This window comes from Cervus canadensis, chromosome 33, assembly GCF_019320065.1.
Source record: "Cervus canadensis isolate Bull #8, Minnesota chromosome 33, ASM1932006v1, whole genome shotgun sequence".
NCBI classification, from domain to species: domain Eukaryota; kingdom Metazoa; phylum Chordata; class Mammalia; order Artiodactyla; family Cervidae; genus Cervus; species Cervus canadensis.
Window position 1 is genome coordinate 36,055,619 of NC_057418.1, and position 18,357 is coordinate 36,073,975.

At 51.5% G+C, this 18,357-nt stretch overlaps 1 protein-coding gene across 3 annotated transcripts in view; it reads right to left on the reverse strand.

Moving 5' to 3' along the window:
• The window catches only part of RPS6KA2 (ribosomal protein S6 kinase A2), a 279,876-nt gene that overhangs the window by 260,237 nt on the left and 1,282 nt on the right, over positions 1-18,357 (reverse strand). The window contains exon 1 of one of the 3 annotated variants that reach the window (XM_043457444.1): positions 8,880-8,900. The exons of the other annotated variants lie outside the window; for them this stretch is intronic. The gene's annotated coding sequence lies outside the window, so the exon portion shown is untranslated. Of the gene's footprint in view, positions 1-8,879; positions 8,901-18,357 lie in introns of those variants that run through there. 3 annotated transcript variants of the gene reach the window in all.

Here is an 18,357-nt window from a genome sequence, read left to right on the forward strand (position 1 = left end):
CCCAAGCTTGGATGCTGAATGCTCAGTCATCTTTTATCTGCCCCTAAATTCAATTTCCTCCCAACTGAAAAAGGAAACACACAAACACAAATAGAAGCTGGCGCTTTAGTGAATAACTCAGCAGCTCCTAATGAGCACGCCACCCAACTGAATCAGGATAATTAGAACCCTCCTGTCATTCAGAAAGGGCTTCCCCGGTGGCTCAGATGGTAAAGAATCTGCCTACAGTGAGGGAGACCCGGGTTCGATCCCTGGGCCGGGAAGATCCCTAGGAGAAGGGAGTGGCAACCCAGCCATTTAGGAAGTGCTGGGACAGGCCGAGACCCTCCACAGCCCCGCGTTCTCCCCACGACATTCAGTGCAGAGTAGAGGACTGTTGTAAAGGAAAACGGATTCATTTCTCCAAAGACCATTCCGACAAGGAAAGGAGACGAGGAAGATCCGTGTGCACTGCCACCCAGGCTAGCTTTTCTGTGCTTTATTTCTGCCTATTTCTCTGAGAAGGCAGGCTGGCCCCAGAGCCTGGGCCAACTACAATCACGCTTTCGTGAGGGTCTACGCCATCAGTCCCACATTGGAGGCACAAGGAACCTGAAGGCAGGTCTGAGGACCGAGCCACCAGCTCCAGGGAGGTGCCCAGGAGAGCTGATGTTGCAGCATCTCAGATCCCAGGTACACGGCGGGTGAGGACCTTCCAGCACCCCCCACGGGCAGCCTCGGTCCATGGAGCAGGATCAGCCGGGCAGGGAGGACCTGGAGAGCAGTCCCTGGGGGGAACCACAGGGCCGGACGCCCAGGCGGAGCACAGAACAGGCCTGAAGCCAAGCGCTTCCTGAATTTCAGGGCTTCGCTGTGCCCCCATCCTAAGGCATGTGAGAACTGAACACACAGCAGAAGGCGGAGGCCCCCGGTTGCCATGGCAGCGGCCCTGGTGGGCCTGCTACTCTGCAGAGAGCTTCACCATGCCCCTGACACCCAGGGGCCGTCCTGCTCCCTGGGGAGCCTCGGGGCAAGGAGACCCCGAGACCCGCAGGAGGATCTGATGAGGTTTTGGTCATTGGACTGATTTGTGCACCGTCCCTTCACACGGACACTACAGGGGGTTCTCTCCCTGCCCATCCTCACCTTCCCACTGCGGGACCGATACAAACCAGGTCCACACCATGCTGGCCTCTGCCACCCAGTCAGAAATCGTGGCAGAAATCCCCAGTGAGAAGGCAGACCTTCAAAGGACAGGAGAGCTTGGAATACTCTCCTTCTTCCACGAGCTCCCGCCCTGTTAGCGCGCCCGTCCCCGCTGGGGCCCTTAGACGTCACAGCATCTCAAGCCTGGGCATCTGGCCCTGTCCCCGACACCCGGATTTCTCCAGGTGGTCCCTGCTCCTCCGTCCAGGAGTAGACGCGGCTGCTCCCCGGCCTGCAGACCCCCGAGCTCAGGAAACGCCAGCCACTGACCTGCAGCTTCCTCTTTACAAAGTCCCTGAGGACACGCACGGCTGCTGCTGCGGTGGCCTCCGCAGGCCTGGGCCGGGGTCCCTCGCCCTCCGCCGGGCGGGCCGGCCGGTCGTGGGCCATGGGGGCCGCTGATGCGAACGCACAGCCGCTTGGCAACCGAGACTGGCGAGGTGCCCGGGGAGGCCCCTGGAGTGATCAGGGTCCCTGGGGATTTCCCTACCTTTCAAAACACATGCCTCCAGGACAACGGGCTGGAGAAAGGGCAGGGCGGCCTCGCTGCCCCGCGGGTGCCCAGAGCCACAGGCACCGGGAGCGGGCAGAGAGCGCGGGGGTGACGGACCGGCCGGCCCACGCGATGGCCCGGACGCTGCGATGCTCCAAGGAGAGGCCACGAACACGGGGAGGGCGGGGTCCGGCCGGCGGCGCGCGGTCCCCATTTATAGGAGGCGGCGGGGACATCGCCGCAGTGCGCTCGGTGGCCGGAGTCCAGCCGCAGACTCGGCACACAGCACCCTCGGGACAGGGGCCGGCCCCGCGCCGCCTCCACTCTCTGGCTTCCGGCTCAGCCCGCTTCAGTGCGTGAGTCAGTGAGGACCGAGCAACAAGCACCCAGTCCGAGGGCTCAGACAGCGGACGTCCGCGCTCACGTCTGGGGGCCGGGAGTCCTCCAGGGCCGGTCCTCCCGCCCCTCTCCTCGCCCCTCCCCGGGTCAGCACACGCCGTTCCCCTGCGCATGTCTGTGCCCTGGGCGCCTTGCTCACAAGGACGCGACTCCTACGGGATCAGGGCCCACCGCAACGCTGTCGCTGTCATCTAATCACGTCTGTGGAGGCCCCTTCTGCAAATACGGTCACATTCTGAGACCCGGGCGGTCAGGGTCCTCACACGTGGACTCTGAGGACACAGCTCGGTCCCAGCGAGGACGGGATCCGTGTGCTGGGTCTCGACGGGGCCCTCGTTCAGCTGGGATGCGCGGGCAGCCTGCTCCAGCCACCTCGCCCTAGGGGCTCCTGGCCTGGCAGACTCTCTCAGTTCAGCTCAGTCACTCAGTTGTGTCCGACTCTTTGCGGCAGGCCAGGCCTCCCTGTCCATCACCAACTCCCGGAGCTTACTCAAACTCATGTCCATCGAGTTGGTGATGCCATGCAACCATATCGTCTGTCATCCCCTTCTTCTCCCACCTTCAATCTTTCCCAGACTCTCTGGCACGTCACTGTCTAGAATGACCTAACATAGAGTGGAGATTACAATCCCTTGTCTCTACAGAAGTGAGGACGCAGGGCCCATGAGATGACTGTCACTCACATCCCTCCCCTCCCCTCGCCGGGTCCCCTGTGGTCAGAGCCCAAAGTCCACTTTGGGTCCCCATTTCTCCTGCCCCGCAGGAGATGCTCAGCACACTCTCGAGCCCTAAACGAGAGCCTGCGGCTGGCATGGGCCTGCCGCCTCAGGGACCATCCCCACTCTGGTGACAGACCCCAGATGCCCACAGCTTCCGAGTGTGTGCGGAGGTGAGTCTGCAACAGTGGTGGCCCCCGGACGGAGCTTAGGAAGGACCCACCTGGCCGGGAGCCTGGAGGGAGGTGAGTGTCTCTGAGCTCTGAATCTGAGGACACCTGCATTTTCAATTCAGGAGCCCCATAAATTACTTTTTTGCTCAAGCCAGTTACATTGTATTTTGTATCTGTAGTGGATTCTAACAGCCAGTTTGGGGGTTTTATGAAAAGCCAAACGAATTCACAGACTCCTGGAAATCCATAGAACAGAGTGTACGCTACTCTACAAAAAGAGTAGAACAAACAGTCACAGCCAAGGAGCAAGGAGAATCCTGGAGGCCAGAAGCCTGTCTTCTCATGAAAAAGAGACCACGTGGAGCAGAGGGCAGGACCAGGCAGGGTCTGGGCACATTACGGTCACCAGTTCTCTCCTGTCCAGTCAAAGGGCATTTAGTCTGTACCTGGGTGTTGATATTTTAAAACTCTTGCTCAGAAGCTATATCAGTGTGCATTTATTAGAGTCTAGATCAAATCGATGACTATCAGTTTAAATAAAGACTTTGCTTTGGTTTTATTGCTCAGTTGCTCAGTCGTGTCCAACTCTTTGAGACCCCGTGGACTGTAGCCCACCAGGCTCCTCTGTCCATGGGATTTCCCAGGCAAGAATACTGCAGTGGGTTTTTGTTTTATTCATAGTTCTTAACAAGCTGTGACCCTCCAGACAGGGCTCGCCTTGTAACCTCAACAGTACAGTCACCACCTAAGCCCCCTCTGTTCACAGGACTGCCCGCGGGGCACAGGCTCTGAGTGGTGGGTCTGTGACTCACCCACAACGCTGAAAGGGAAACCCAAGCACAGACTGTCTGTGAAGACCTCCACCTCAGGTTCAAGAACGGCAGGAGGCATTTGAGTTTAAGAGGACAATTTAGAACAAAGAGAGAGAAATCTTACTTTATGAAGCAGATAGCAAAACTGTAAGGAGATGGCTACTTCAAAAGCTTACACTGATTTAGAATGCTGCTGCTGCTGCTAAGTCACTTCAGTTGTGTCCGACTCTCTGCGACCCCATAGACGGCAGCCCACCAGGCTCCCCCGTCCCTGGGATTCTCAGGGCTGCACCAAGCCCCCAGCAGGCGCAGATCACGAGCCCCGCAAGTATTTATGACAAGGACGGACCGTCATCCTCAGGAAAACCAAAGGGATGTCTTACAGCGTGTAGCAGGACCCTCCTGATCTTCTCAGTCCATCTCAAAGTAAATCTCTTGCAACTAAAACTTTAGTCATAACTTAGAAAATAAATCTCCGTAAAGAACCTATAATATACCTGAAAATCTCTGTTCTATTTTCCAGTGCAAGGGCCGTCTTAATATTGATACTGTCCTGCATGACAGAAAGTGGGTCCATGGTTCTTTCTACTCTGTTTTCAAAAAGCCACAAACGGGGTTTTAAGGGCTTGAGGCTGTTGGAGCCACACACACCGGAAGGACTGGGAGTTTCTTCCCTGAGATTCTAGCTCTGGACACGCTCAGCCCACCCTCCTCGATTTCTCTGCAGCTTAACTGCCATCAGTTTCCTGGGAACGTAAGTTTTCATTGATAACATGGGAGAGAGGATCAATAAAGTGGCGAACATTTACTGAACACATTTTTCAGAGCCCTCTCTCTCCTCAGCCCTTGACATGGTCCATTATATTTCTGCAGACGCTTTGTTACAATTCAAACAGCAAATGTTTGGGATTAGCTGTCTTCAGGTAATCTATTAAAGATTACCTGAAAAATACAAACTGCTTTTTAAAACTCCTCTCTGTTCATGGCTCTTAAATGTGGTGGAAATCTGTCGCAATTTTATGTTTTTAAAACAATAACACAATTACATTTCTCCTTGCTAATCTGAGCAAGTCAAAACTTTGTTGCTTACACTTTATATCACCAAACAGCCGTGTATAATGCCATCGGAAGCTTTCCTCTCATCCTATATTAAACACAGAATGTCCTGTATTTATATAAAAATCACCATCTCTGGGTTGACCCTATTCACCACCCTTCCACAGTGGTTTTTCTCATATTGTAAAAACACAAAACATATAGGCTCAGATGGCTTTAATAATAAAGTCACATCACAGATTAGAAGTATATCCACAGGGAAACAGATGAATTGCTGTCATTACGGGAGTTCATCATGTCATTAGAAACCCACTTGGGCTGCTACGTATTTAGTCTGTGTTAATGTGATGTGTGGTTTTCACAAAGCTCCTATGATTACGACAGGCGGTGTGGTTGTTAAACAGTCCTCAGTATCTACAATATCCAGGACTGTTTGCCCGAGGGCTCTCAAGGGTTAACAGTGAAGCTGGATAAAGATGTGGTCCATAGGCCCAATGGAATATTACTCAGCCATGAAAAGGAACAGACTGGGTCATTTGCAGAGGTGTGGCTGGACCTAGACGCTGTCACACAGGATGAAGTGAGCCAGAAAGAGGCAGACAAACGCCATACAGGAACGCATACATGTGGGATCTGAAGACAATCTCATGTACGGAGCAGAGAGACCAGACATTGAGACAGACATAGAGAACAAACCTATGGATACCCGGGGCTGGGGGCGGTGGGCGGCAGGGTGAACTGGGGGACTGGGGCTGCCACATACACACTGCTGATAGTACAAAGTAGGAAACAAAGGAGTGTGTCTAAAGTGTTAGTCGCTCAGTCGTGCCCGGCTCTTTGTGACCCCCGTGGACTGCAGCCCACCAGGCTCCTCTGTCTGTGGGGTTCTCCAGGCAAGGATATTGGGCTGGCTTGCCATGCCCTCCTCACGGGGATCTTCCCAACCTGGGGATCGAACCCAGGTCTCCTGCATGCAGGCAGATTCTGTACCATCTGAGCCACCAGGGCAGCCCCTAACTAATGAGAACCTACCGTATAGATCAGGAAACTACGCAGTGCTCTGTGATGACCTAAATGGGCAGGAAATCCAAAAAAGAGGGGATGTGTGTATACTGTGGCCTCCTGATGTGAAAAATGGACTCACTGGAAAAGACCCTGATGCTGGGAAAGATTGAAGGCGGGAGGAGAAGGGGACGACAGAGGATGAGATGGTTGGATGGCATCACCGACTCGATGGACACGAGTTTGAGTAAGCTCTGGGAGTTGGTGATGGACAGGGAGGCCTGGTGTGCTGCAGTCCATGGGGTCGCAAAGAGCCGGACACAACTGAGCGACTGAACTGAACTGAGCACGTCCACGTTTAGCTGATTCACTTTGCTGTACAGTAGAAATGAACACACTATAAGGCAACTATCTTCCAATAAAAGAGTTAAAACAGCCACCACCCCACAGAGGGAGTGGACGCTGGGTGTGTTGGTTTGTAGACAGGAAGTACCCTCCTGAGGAAGTGATATGGAATCAGCATTAGCTAGCGGGGAGTGGGGGGCATCGCTCTGGAGTCAGCAGCCCCAGGCCACAGAGTCAACACAGGCGGGTGGGGACACACACTCTCACCCCGGCGGCCCTGCCGAGCCCTCCCCATCACGGGATAAAGCGCAGAGCTCCGGGTGGGTGTCTGGAGCCTCCAGTCTGGCCCCAGCTCTGCCACTCGCCCATCTTACGACTTTGGACATGTCAGCTTCTCAGATCCTTGGTCTCTTCATCTAAAAGATGACGGATACTGGCTGGGTGGTTTCTAAGACCTCTTCCAGCACCCAATGTTATGAGTCCCTCCTTGTAACCTGTAATATAGAGAATCTGCATTCCTGTACATGTCAAGGAACCCAAAATAAATCCTAACAAAACTTATGGATTTTCTACCCAAAGTCACAGAGAACTGCGCTGTGACACCCAGACGCCTTCCAACTTTCCTGGACAGAGCAGCTCTCAGAGGGCGGTTCACCAGGACCACACAAGCAGACTTTGGATGGTAGCGCTTCTCTGCTTTGTATTTTGGTCTCACTGCCTGCGCTTGCAATCCACAGCATCACAAAAGGCATCGGTGAGAAATGCACGGCACTTAACAGAGGTTACCCTTGGGGCCACTGCTCCCTGCTCCGACGCGGTGCCCTCCTTAGGAGGCCCTGCGGGGGACTTCTCTCTGGGCTCAGGGACAGAAGGAAAAGCGTCCGTCTGAACAACAGGGCGTGGGCTTTTGTCTGTGGTTTGAGCTCACGCTGCGCCCACCCCCTGGGCAGTCAGCAAGCTCTAGCCGGCCACCAGACGGCCTTGCCTTCCGACCTCGCCTCTGCCTTCAGATCCAGTTTCTGCCTTCTTTTCTTTGCCTCCATATTGGCACTTACTCATTTTTAAATCTCATATTGAAAATATTTGCCAACCTTATTGACATCTTCGGGGAAAAGAAGGGGTATCAAGAAGGGAATACTCCCAGAGATGTGAGGTTCAGAGCAAAAGCCCACATAGGAATGACAATGAGGATGTCACAGACCTGAGGGCTAGGGCTGGGGCTGGCGCGGGGCTGTGACCAGGGGCTGTGGCTTTCCCGCATGGATCTGTCCAGGCTTCTGAAAGTGGACCTGGGCCTGGTTCCTTAAGGCCTCAGTTCTCTTAACTCCAAAAGCAGGAGGAGACGACTTTCATTCCCAGTACAAAATCATTAGAAATATTTCTTTTAGGAGTGACTTTAAAGTGAAACATACATTTTCATGCATTTAGAGCTACAAATAAAAAACATTTATCAACAGCAAATTTGCATACAATGCATATGCACACTTAGAGATGTTCACTAAAACAAGAGAATCAGAATATTTCTTGCCCAAATTAAACAAAATTATATGCACATTGTTGGAAACTCACAGATTTTCTTCAAAAAAGTGCTATGACTCACAGTCCTAATATCCCTGGTATGTCAGTGATTTATAAAACCCTGTATTATAAAGCCCTTTTGCAAAGGCAGTATGTGAGATGCAATTGAAAGTAACCTCTCTAAGAAGTCCAAGGGACAGACTACAGGAGCTGTTCCGCGTGACCTGGTTTGGACTGTAGTCTGACGCGCGCTTGTCACACATGACTATTGTGTGTTTGCATTATTTCACTTTAAAATGGGCAAGCTCGGTAGGGGGCGGGAGGACTGGGGAGTCATTTAATGGGGACAGAGTTTCAGTTTGGGGAGATGAAAGCCTTCTGGAGATGGACAGTGGTAATGACTGCACAACAATTGAATAAACATGTAATGCTGCTGAAAGTGGTTAAAATGGTAAATCTTACGTCGTCTGTGTGTGCGCCTGCGTTAGCCGCTCAGTCGTATACACGACTCTCTGCAAACCCATGGACTGCAGCCCGTCAGGCTCCTTTGTCCATGGGATTCTCCAGGCAAGAATATTGGAGTGGGTTGACATTCCCTTGTCCAGGGGGTCTTCCCGACCCAGGGATCGAACCCAGGCCTCCTGAACTGCAGGCAGATTTTTTGTTTTTTACTGTCTGAACCACTAGGGAAGCTCTGTGTTATATATATTTTACTACAATTTTTAAAAGTTCTAAAAAATGTTTTAAGAGCAAACTTCCAGACCTGATTCTCTTCACCTAAAACTTTACCTTTCAGTTACAGCTGCAATAAACATCAACTTTGTCACATTTCTCTCCCTTTCGTTTCTAAAACTGCAGGAAAACCATGAGTGGACCCGGTTCCCCTTGACTATGAACATACACTGAAGAGGATGTTAAATCCATTCTGGCTGTAACACGACCTCAGAAACAGGACGAACTGAAAACAATAACAGCTTTCACTCCAGCTTCTGACCTGCTCTTTGCCTCCACCTGTGACCTATGACCCTTTCACAGAATTTCACTCTGTCTCGGAAAACAGCCAACTTGCCCTTTCCCGGCCAAGATCTGTCACGGTAGCAGGTTCCCAGCAGCAAACAGAAAACGTCGGTTCGTTTCTGGAACTGGAACCCGCCCCGTTCCAGCGCGAGGGCTCGCCTACCTTTCCGAGAAACAGTTTCCGCAGCTTCTGGCGCGGCAGCCCGAGCATCCTCCGTCCCGCGTCCGGGGCCATCGCGCGCCGCGCAGCCCGGCCGCCTCCTCCTCCCGCGGCTCTCGGGACCACGCCCCCCGCGGGGCGGGGCGGGCCGGGCCCGGTCCCGGCCGGCGGCGATCCTCCTGCCCGCCGCACTCGCCCACCGCGGGAAGGGCGCGGAGGACCAGCGCCAGGCCGCGCGGTCCGTCCCCGCAGTCACCCGCTGCGCTCCAAGCCCCAGCAGGCGGTTCGCGGAATCCCGCCAGAGTCCACGTGGACCGAGTCAAGTGTCCCAACACTCTCCTAAGAGTCAGAGGAGCCCCGAGGGGCGGGCTGTGACCCTCCCCGCAGTACACCTGTTCCCCACCCCCCGCCCCGTCAGTCATTTACTCGGAGAGGGAGAGACATGGGGCGGGGGGCGCTAGGGGGCTAGAAATGATGCCTTATCTTTTCAGGTGGCCCCAGGTCAACTATACGCACTGATTATGCAAGAATCACCTTATCCGGTTTTAGTCCTTGGGGTAATCCTTCCACATGCATGCACAGATACACACATGCACGCACACACACACACACATACACAACTCACACATGTACCCATGCACACAGCTCCACAGGTGCACACTCTCCCACGCACACACACTTTATCTCCGCACCTACTGCAGGCCAGCCTGGAGTACGTCCCATCTGAGAAAACTTGCTTTGCTGTCTCTGCAAACTGAGTCCCCCGCTTCCCCCGGAAGAATCAGCCTTTTGTGGCTGGCGTCAGGCTTTGTCTTGGGACAGCCGGAAGCATGCCCATGCAGCATCAGAGCCGCCTGGGAGGGCAGAGCAGCAGGTCAGAGGTGGCCCTTTGCGGGTTAAGAGTTTCCTTTGTGAGCGTCTTTTTAATACATAAACAGGCTCCTCCTCTGAAGACCTAAACATGCAATATGAAAAATCCCACCAACTAACAAACAGCTTTTTAAAAAGTCAAGTGTTAGTCACTCAGTTGTGTCCAACTCTTTGGGACCCCATGGGCTGTAGCCCACAAGGCTTCTCTGCCCGTGGGATTTTTCAGGCGAGGATACTGGAGTGGGTTGCCATTCCCTTCTCCAGGGGATCTCCTGACCCAGGGACAGAACCCTGGTCTCCTGCATTGCAGGCAGAGTCTTTACCATCTGAGCCACCGGGGAAGCTTTATGTGACAGATAATAGATGTCATGGTTAAGGATGTGGATATGGAAATATATTGGTATAAAATTATAGGGCATGAAAAGAAGGAAGAAAAGACAACAAGGAAATTCAAGACTGAAATGGACCAAAACTGCCCTATTTGGGACAGCCCACATGATATAGTCCTGTCCATCTCTTCCCTTCTCTAAAATGCTAAACATGTCTTTTCCAATAAATGAAAATAGTTGAAGTACAGTTGCTGTTTCTCAAGAAGTTACTATTCCAGAAAATTGGTTTTTCCAAAACAATTTTGCATTCATTTCATTGCTTCTGGAGCTGTATGTTCTAGTTCTTGAATAAATTAACATGCATTTATCCATGTAAATGTCATATTTATGTGCAAGTGTGCAGAAGTGTATATACACATACATATTTATTTCAGATAAACAACATAGAAGAGAGTTTTGGAAGAGTAATCACTAGGTCAGTCCTCTGGAGGGGCATTCTAAGGTGTGATATTTATTAATCATACCTTCCATTAGAAAAACTATTAGGAACTGATGAAACAGGATTTTTTAAAGGTGCATCACACACCTGCCATGACATGTGCATTTTTCCTAAAGTGGAGCCACTGGCAATTAATGCAGACTAAGGGGGAAAAAAATCACATATTGAGCTGTTACTTCGAGAACAAAGCATGGTTTGTTTCATGAGCCAAATTTTGGCAACAGAGGAAAATGCTTCTTTTTAAAAACCTCTCAATCATTGGTTTGCTCCTGAACGCTGGCACCAAACAGGGAAATTAATGGAAACTGGTGTTCTTCCCATTCTCACCAAATTTCTTGTCTCTTATTTTTATTGGACCAGGCAACTCCTCACATTTCCGTCTTGAATTCTTCTTTGTCAAATTGTCAGAAACTTAAAAGACATCCAGTTCTATTCCTTTTCCCTAAAATCAGTGCACATCTCACCCCTTGGAAAAGTCCTGGATCTTAACATCTACTTGCCATCGCTCACAGAAACGAGCATTCTTTCTCGGGAGCTACAAGAAAGTGAAAGCTACAAGAAGTGAAGTTACTCTTCACTAACAGAAGACCCAGCTCACACTGCCGAGGAGACCCACCAGCCAGCCCTGGCCCTTGCAGTGGCCGCTGCGGCCCCTCGAGAACAGGGGAGAAAGAAGTTTATGCGTCATCAAACCCTGCTCCCTGGCATTTGGGGATGGTGAAGGAGGAAATTAAACCTGGACTCTCTGGTCTTTCATTAACATTTTGTTTCGATGTTTGTAACAGTCCTTCGCTTTTTAACATCCAGGCTTGATTAGAACTCAGAATTTGTTACTGAATTTTTGTGTGGGGGCATGCGAGGCTCCAGTATCATCTCAAACACATGGACTACAACTAGAAAGCTAATTTTCAGTGTCTGCATCCTATCCAAGCCCTCGAAAAAGATGCTTATGTCACATGAGAGTGTTTTCAGCATAGCCAACATCAGGGTCACCTGGGTATGGTTATCTGGAGAAAGAAAAGTGAGCTCATTTGGGGCACAGACATCATCTCAGATTATTTTCTGTGCAGAATATGATAAAAGGCTTAAGAAATGTGTAAACATCTGCTTCTAAGGGTACATCTATCTGGTGTACTACCTGAAAGTAGAAACCCCAAGAGTTGAACAAGAAGCGTCTCTACAGCATGAAAATCAGCCCACCAAACTCCTCCCCGCTGGGCGTGCGCTCAGTCGCTCAGTCGTGTCTGACTCTGCGACCCCCTGGACTGTAGCCTGCCAGGCTCCTCTGTCCATGGGATTCTGCTGGCAAGAATACTGCAGTGGGTTGCCATGCCCTCCTCCAGGGGATCCTCCTGACCCAGGGATCAAATCTGCATCTCTTAAGTCTCCTGCATTGGCAGGCAGGTTCTTTACCACTAACGCCACCTGGGAAGCCCCCAAGGGTGACAGAGTGACTGCTCATCACCTGGTCTGGTCATGGCTTACGGGAAGCATGAGGTCTGCCTTGGCTGTCCTGGGAGGAGGAATCAAGCCCAGGTTAGATGAACTCAAGCCACAGGGGTGCAGGGAGACAGTTCACTGAGAAAACGCCATCTTTCCTGCACCACACACTTTCCCCGAAACGCCTGACACAGTGCGCTTGTGGACAAGCCTCGCTCCCGTCGCCTCTGGTGGTGGCGTGCCCAGGTTCCGAGAGAGAGAGAGAATGGGGCAGGTGGAGGGAAGCTGAGTGTCTGCCTAAACTCTCCCCACCTAAAACCATCAGGGTTTTCATGACAGCATTTTGGGGTATCCCAACTGCAATTCAATTCAAACTTCCACGGGAATTAAAAGGTAATTATCTCGGGCTTAGTCCTTTGGAAATAGGTTAACAAAAAGAGAGGTTCTTTGATCTGTGGCTCAGTCACGGTCCTGTTAGATCCGGCGGCTTGTTTCAATAGAAAGCTCTCACTGTTGATAGAATTTCATTGCAGGTATATGTAAGTACGCGAACTGAATGTTGTCATGGTGACGGTGGCAATGAATTACCTTTTATTTTGTGCCATGGAAAATTGTCATGACAGTCTTGGCTTACTCATCTCCCAAATACATTCTTAAAAGAAGTAAGCTGGTCCCTGCTTGAAAGGACTTGTCAGACGGGCATCTATCCTTCAGCAGCAAAGCCAAAATGCGGGGACGATCAGGCCCAGGAAATAAACCATCGCCAGCACCTCTACAGAGCACCCATGTCGTGTTTCAGTGACACCATAACATCAGCTTTGCAGCATTAGGCCCTGTCTTCCTCTGTAAAACCTGGAATTCCACTCCTCTAGGCCCCCGCGGGATCAGACAGACCATCGCAGAGCTGAAGGGTCCGAAAGCATCAGATGTGTCCAGCTCACGACCAGCAGGTGCTTGGAGCCAGGGGTGTGGGGGGTATGGGTGATGGTCTTGTACCGTGGGATTAAATCAGGGCCATGGGGCTCCCTAAGCACCCCAGCTGAAGGGTCATTATATTTTGCAAAGTCCAGTGGAAACCCTTGCTCATGAATGAGCCCCTTCTAATAACGTGAGGGAAAAGTCTGTGAAAAGAATCTGGAAACCACAAGTGACACATTCATTTACATCCTTATGAATGTATACATGTGTATGTTACACGTGTATATTTATACATTATACATTGAATGCATGTTTATATGTATGTATAAACATATAAGAGAGGAAAACTGCTGAGACGCTCTGACCGTTTATCTCCAATAAAGGATGACAGTCCCATCCTTTCAGTAGCCGCCCAGTCGGGTGACCTGGCCTAAGCGAGGTCACGTTCACCGAGTGGCCAGGTGGGGTGAGGAGAGGACCTCAGCCCAGGCCTGTGGGCTCCTGGTCTGCCCTCTTTTGATCCCAGCACACGACCACCCTCCTAGTCAAAGTCAGTGCTGTCATGGACGGTATAAAGGACGGTCACCGTGTTCCCAGGGAGGAAAACATCCCTAAGTGAAGTCGCATGAGAAGGATCGCAGTATGAGGGCGGCATCACGTCTATGAGAGAGGAACACGGAGGCCGCGTCCTGTAGAAGCGGCCGTGGGTGCTGGCACCGTGAAGGCTCGGGCATCCCTAGACCAGCCGGCCGTGTTCCCAGGCCGTGGGCCACAGAGAGCCCGGGGCTGGCCAGCCAAGCAGCTCCCCCCTCCCCGACAGTTAATCCCCCCTTGTGGAGATGAAACGGCACTCCTGACTGCATCTTTAGGTCCTGGGTGGGATCAGACATGTTAGCCTGGAGTCTCACGTGAGGCCAACTCATAACAGGAATAGTAGTAAAAAATAGTAGCTTTGTAGATTATGAAAGCCATAATTTCCCATAGTTTAGAAAATGCCAACCTAAACTGCAGTAGAAGATGTGAGACAGCAAGCTGGAGCTTATAAGAGAGAATTGAAAAGCTTTTCTGCTTGCTTGAAAGACACAGGACTACGCATCACCTTTTGGTTGCATGCCAGAGCAAAGGGCTTCGTTTCTTTCGGCCTTCAGTTCCTCGTCTATGAGAGCAGTGACGACAGGGAGGAACAGTGATCCCGGGGAACTGGCTGGCCGGGGACAGGTGCTCGGCTCTGATACATGGAGAGAGCAAGTGGGAAGTGAGGGTGCTGGCTGTCACCTCGGCCTGTTAAAAATAGACAGAACACTTCCTGCTTCTCCAGTTCACCGGAGGTCAGCGTCACAATGGCCATCATTATGGCTGAGACATTTGCAAGGTGAGCTACAAATGTCAGACAAATCTCAAACCCTTTGGGTTGCTCGGGTGTATAATTCTGGTGACATCTCTTATCCTGCGTTGCAAATTGCAGTGACTTGTCAGTTAATGAATTGACTACTTCTTTTCACGCTATTTGTCACTACAGGCCACTAAATGCCCCCTTTGGTTGGTGAAATTATCTAAGACATTAGCATTATCCATCTGTTATTAAATTCCAGACATCTGTAATATAATCACCCGATGATTATAGTTATTTTAGTATTTTCAGAATGACTTGAGCCTTAACTACTTCTTAAAATATGATTATTGATTAGTAGCTTAGATTTCTTTAGAAATTACAGAGAAGTATGAAGAAAAAAAAATCACCTTGGATCCTAGAACTGAATGAAAATCCCTAAGAATTTTGGGATTTTTTTTTTCCTATAAATCTTTTCTGTTTTGGCTGGGGGGGAGGGAAGTAAGCTATGCTAAAATTTGGGGTCAGCTTTTCCCCCTAAGGTTAATGCTTAATTTTTCTCCAGATACCCCAAAAGGAAATTTACAGTTATGGCCTTGATCAAAGGATTTTCCTAGCTCCACATGTGCCCCTGAGTAGTTGCCACTGAAGCACTACACGCAGATTGGGAAAGACCCACAGTTACAGAAATACAGAGATGAGACCGTGTTTGACTCTTCCGTGATTGTTCAAGGAGGGAATGGGGACGAGTGCAGAGGTTTCACTGTGCTGCTTTCAGGCAGGCATCTCCTCTGCTGTTCTGGAAACTTCCCTAGGTACCCCAGGTGCCTCGAGAGGATGTCTGCACCCACTCTGCAGTCCCGGCCTGCCTTCCTTATCGGCCCCAGGTCTGCTGGTGGGCAGCAGAGATAACCCCGGCCCCACACAGATGTCCACACCTCCACTGTGGCGGGAAGGAGTGAAAAGCCTTAACCTGAGCTGAGTTAGCGGGGCAGGGGCGGCTCCACTCCACAGGAGAACTTCTGCCCCTGAAAACAGGCTGAAAACCCAGATTTCCGCTTGCGACCCCCTCTGCCCCGCCCTGTTAACGACACCCGTCACCTTCACCTTATCAACACCATCAACAAGATGCAAAGTACTTCTGTGAATACTTTATCAAGAGCCTCAGGATTCAAGGCGGAGGCAAGGAAAGACTGATGAAAAAGACAGTCAAAGAGAAAAAAAATCACCCTTATTGCAAGGCTTCAAACCCTCAGGGGGATCCATCTGGTCCTGGGTGAGCAGATCCAAGCACAGTCATACAGGGCACGACAGAGAAGAGAAGCCAGCTCGGGCCCCTGCTTCAAAGCTCCAGGCCGAGAGCGGGTTTCGTGGCTACGCTGGGGGCCGCCTGCCACACGGCCTCTCTCAAAAGAGAGCGGCGGGTTAATGCGGACCAGTGTTCCCGCACACCGCAGCGCTTCCTTTTCAGAGGATTAAGTGTGAGTCATCCCCTTACTTAATTCATGTAATGTGGAGGTATCTGACAAAAGAATGGATTGTCTCTCAAATTATTAGGAATCAACACAAAATAGACACGACACCCACGCCCCGTGCGGTCCGGCCGGTGGCGGAGGGGCGCGGGCCAGGGTCTGTGCTCGGCCTGCCCGGCCTCGCCCTCCACCGTCTGCCGCGTCTCCCCACGCCCCCCACGACGCCGCCCACAACACCGCCCAGTCTCAAGTCCTGCCCGGTGACCCCCGGGGAGGCCTCGCTCCTCGGCTGCAAGAGCAGGGCCCCGAGGGAGCAGTCACGTCTCTTTATTTGTAAAGTTCCCCTGAATCAGGGCCTCACTGAACAACGCCACTGTCTGAAAAGGGCATTCAGTCCATTCCAAAGCAATGAAAAAAACAGGAAGGGAGACCAGGGAAGGAGCCCAGACAGCCCTTTCGGGTGCAGAAGCCGCTCTAAACAAGCCACCCTTCTGTCTGTGAAGGGTGAGTGCTGGCCCAAAGAATTCTCCCCACTTTGGAATTTTTACCTCCTCTGTCTTCTTTTTAAATTGCTTCTTAGAATCATCCTGCCAATGCAGGAGACACGGGTTCAGTTCCTGGTCCAAGAAGATACCACATGTCTCCGGACAACTAAGCCCTAGCTCTAGAGCTCCGGCTCTAGAGCCACAACCACCGAGGCCTGCACACCTAGAACCCGGGAGTCACATCTAGAACCCAGGAGTCACACCTAGAAGGCCCGCATACCTAGAACCCGGGAGTCACACCTAGAAGGCCCACACACCTAGAACCCGGGAGTCATACCTAGAACCCGGGAGTCACACCTAGAACCCGGGAGACCCACACACCTAGAACCCAGGAGTCACACCTAGAACCCAGGAGTCACACCTAGAACCCAGGAGTCACACACACCTCGGGGCCCTGCTCCCCGACCAGAGAAGCCCACGCCCCGCAGCTGGAGAGCAGCCCCCCTCGTGGTAACTAGAGAAATGAGCGGGCAGCCACGAAGACCCAACTTGGCCAAAACTAAATCAATAAAGAGCTTCCTATAAAATCAAGTGAAGAGTGAAACCATAATAGAAAAAGGGGAAATTCAATCAGCTGTGGAGCTGGAGGCCGCGAGTAGGTTTATCAGGTGAAACAGGTTAAGGACGGGCGGCTCTGTGCCCATTAGCACCTCTCCGACCCACCTGGTAAAATATCATGCTTCCTGTCAAAGTGAAGAGCGGCACCTGCTCACTGTCTGACAGCTAAATCTGCCTTAGGGTTTGAAACAGGAGACCCCCATAATGCTCCCAGTTGGGGTAACAATCTAATGTAAAGTTTTGAAAAGTCTTATCAAAAGTACACGTGGAAAGAGAGGGGGAGAGAAGGGGAAAGGCAGACTTGTCACTCACAGCTGTCCCGAGACTTTCTCCATACTCTCGGGGTGCACCGAGGGGATGCTGTGTGAGCTCTGATTTGCGGGTTCGGTCCTCAATGGGGCTTCCCGGGTGGCGCAGTGGTGAAGAACCCGCTTGCCAATGCAGGAGACGTGGGTATGATCCCTGGGAAGATCCCCTGGAGAAGGGAATGGCAACCCACTCCAGTATTCTCACCTGGAGAATTTCATGGACAGGGGAGGCTGGCGGGCTACAGTCCATGGGGTTGCAACCGAGTATGACTTAGCGACTAAACAACAGTCCTCAATATAAGAAGGAATTCCTGCTCATCATCCAGGGATCTGAAAACAGAGCCAACCGTTTTCACCTACTCAGGGGCCAAGAGCTCCAGAGGGGCCCTGGCCACCCGGGAAGCCCCTCCTGGGCCCCTGGGCGCCTCGACTTTGGAGGTAATCCAGGCCTGATAGAAACAGCCTCCTTGAAGAGCGTTTGGGTCCTGTCTGCTGCTCTTGCAGGTCACACCTCGTGGGCCTGGCCACTGACTGCTGAGGGAACGGTTCACAAAGGGCCCTGCACCCCCGCCACACCCCAGGACCCCGTCTGTTACCCACCAGACTCCTTTTCTTTGCCTTTGTTCATTTCTACGACCGAGAAGAATCCCTGCTGTTTAGTGTGGTTGGTCTAAACGTGGAGCGTGATAAAGTGTGAACAATGAGCTCGATTTTCCAGCAGACACGCACTTTCCCATGAATCCCTGGGCTTCCTTATAAAGCTGAATAAAAGTTTTGCTAAGAATCATCAGCTGAAAATGAGAAGTGAAAGTTGCTTAGTCATGTCTGACTCTCTGAGACCACGTGGACTGTAGCCCACCAGGCTCCTCCGTCCATGGGATTCTCCCTCCAGACAAGAATACCGGAGTGGGTGGCTGTTCCCTTCTCCAAAGGATCTTCCTGACCTGGGGATCAAAGCTGGCTTTTCCACATGGCAGGCAGATTCTGTACCATCTGAGCCACCAGGGAATTCTTTTCTTGAACAGATTATAAAATAGACTGAGAAAAGGTTATGAAGATAGTATGAAAGGCCAATTTCCTGCTACTACAACATATCTCATTTTCTGAGTTTACTGACATTAGGATGCAGTTCCAAGCGGTATAGACATCTGTCTAGTCACCAGGCTGAAATAATTAGGGCCATCTTGAGATTTTATATAGCCAGAGATCATT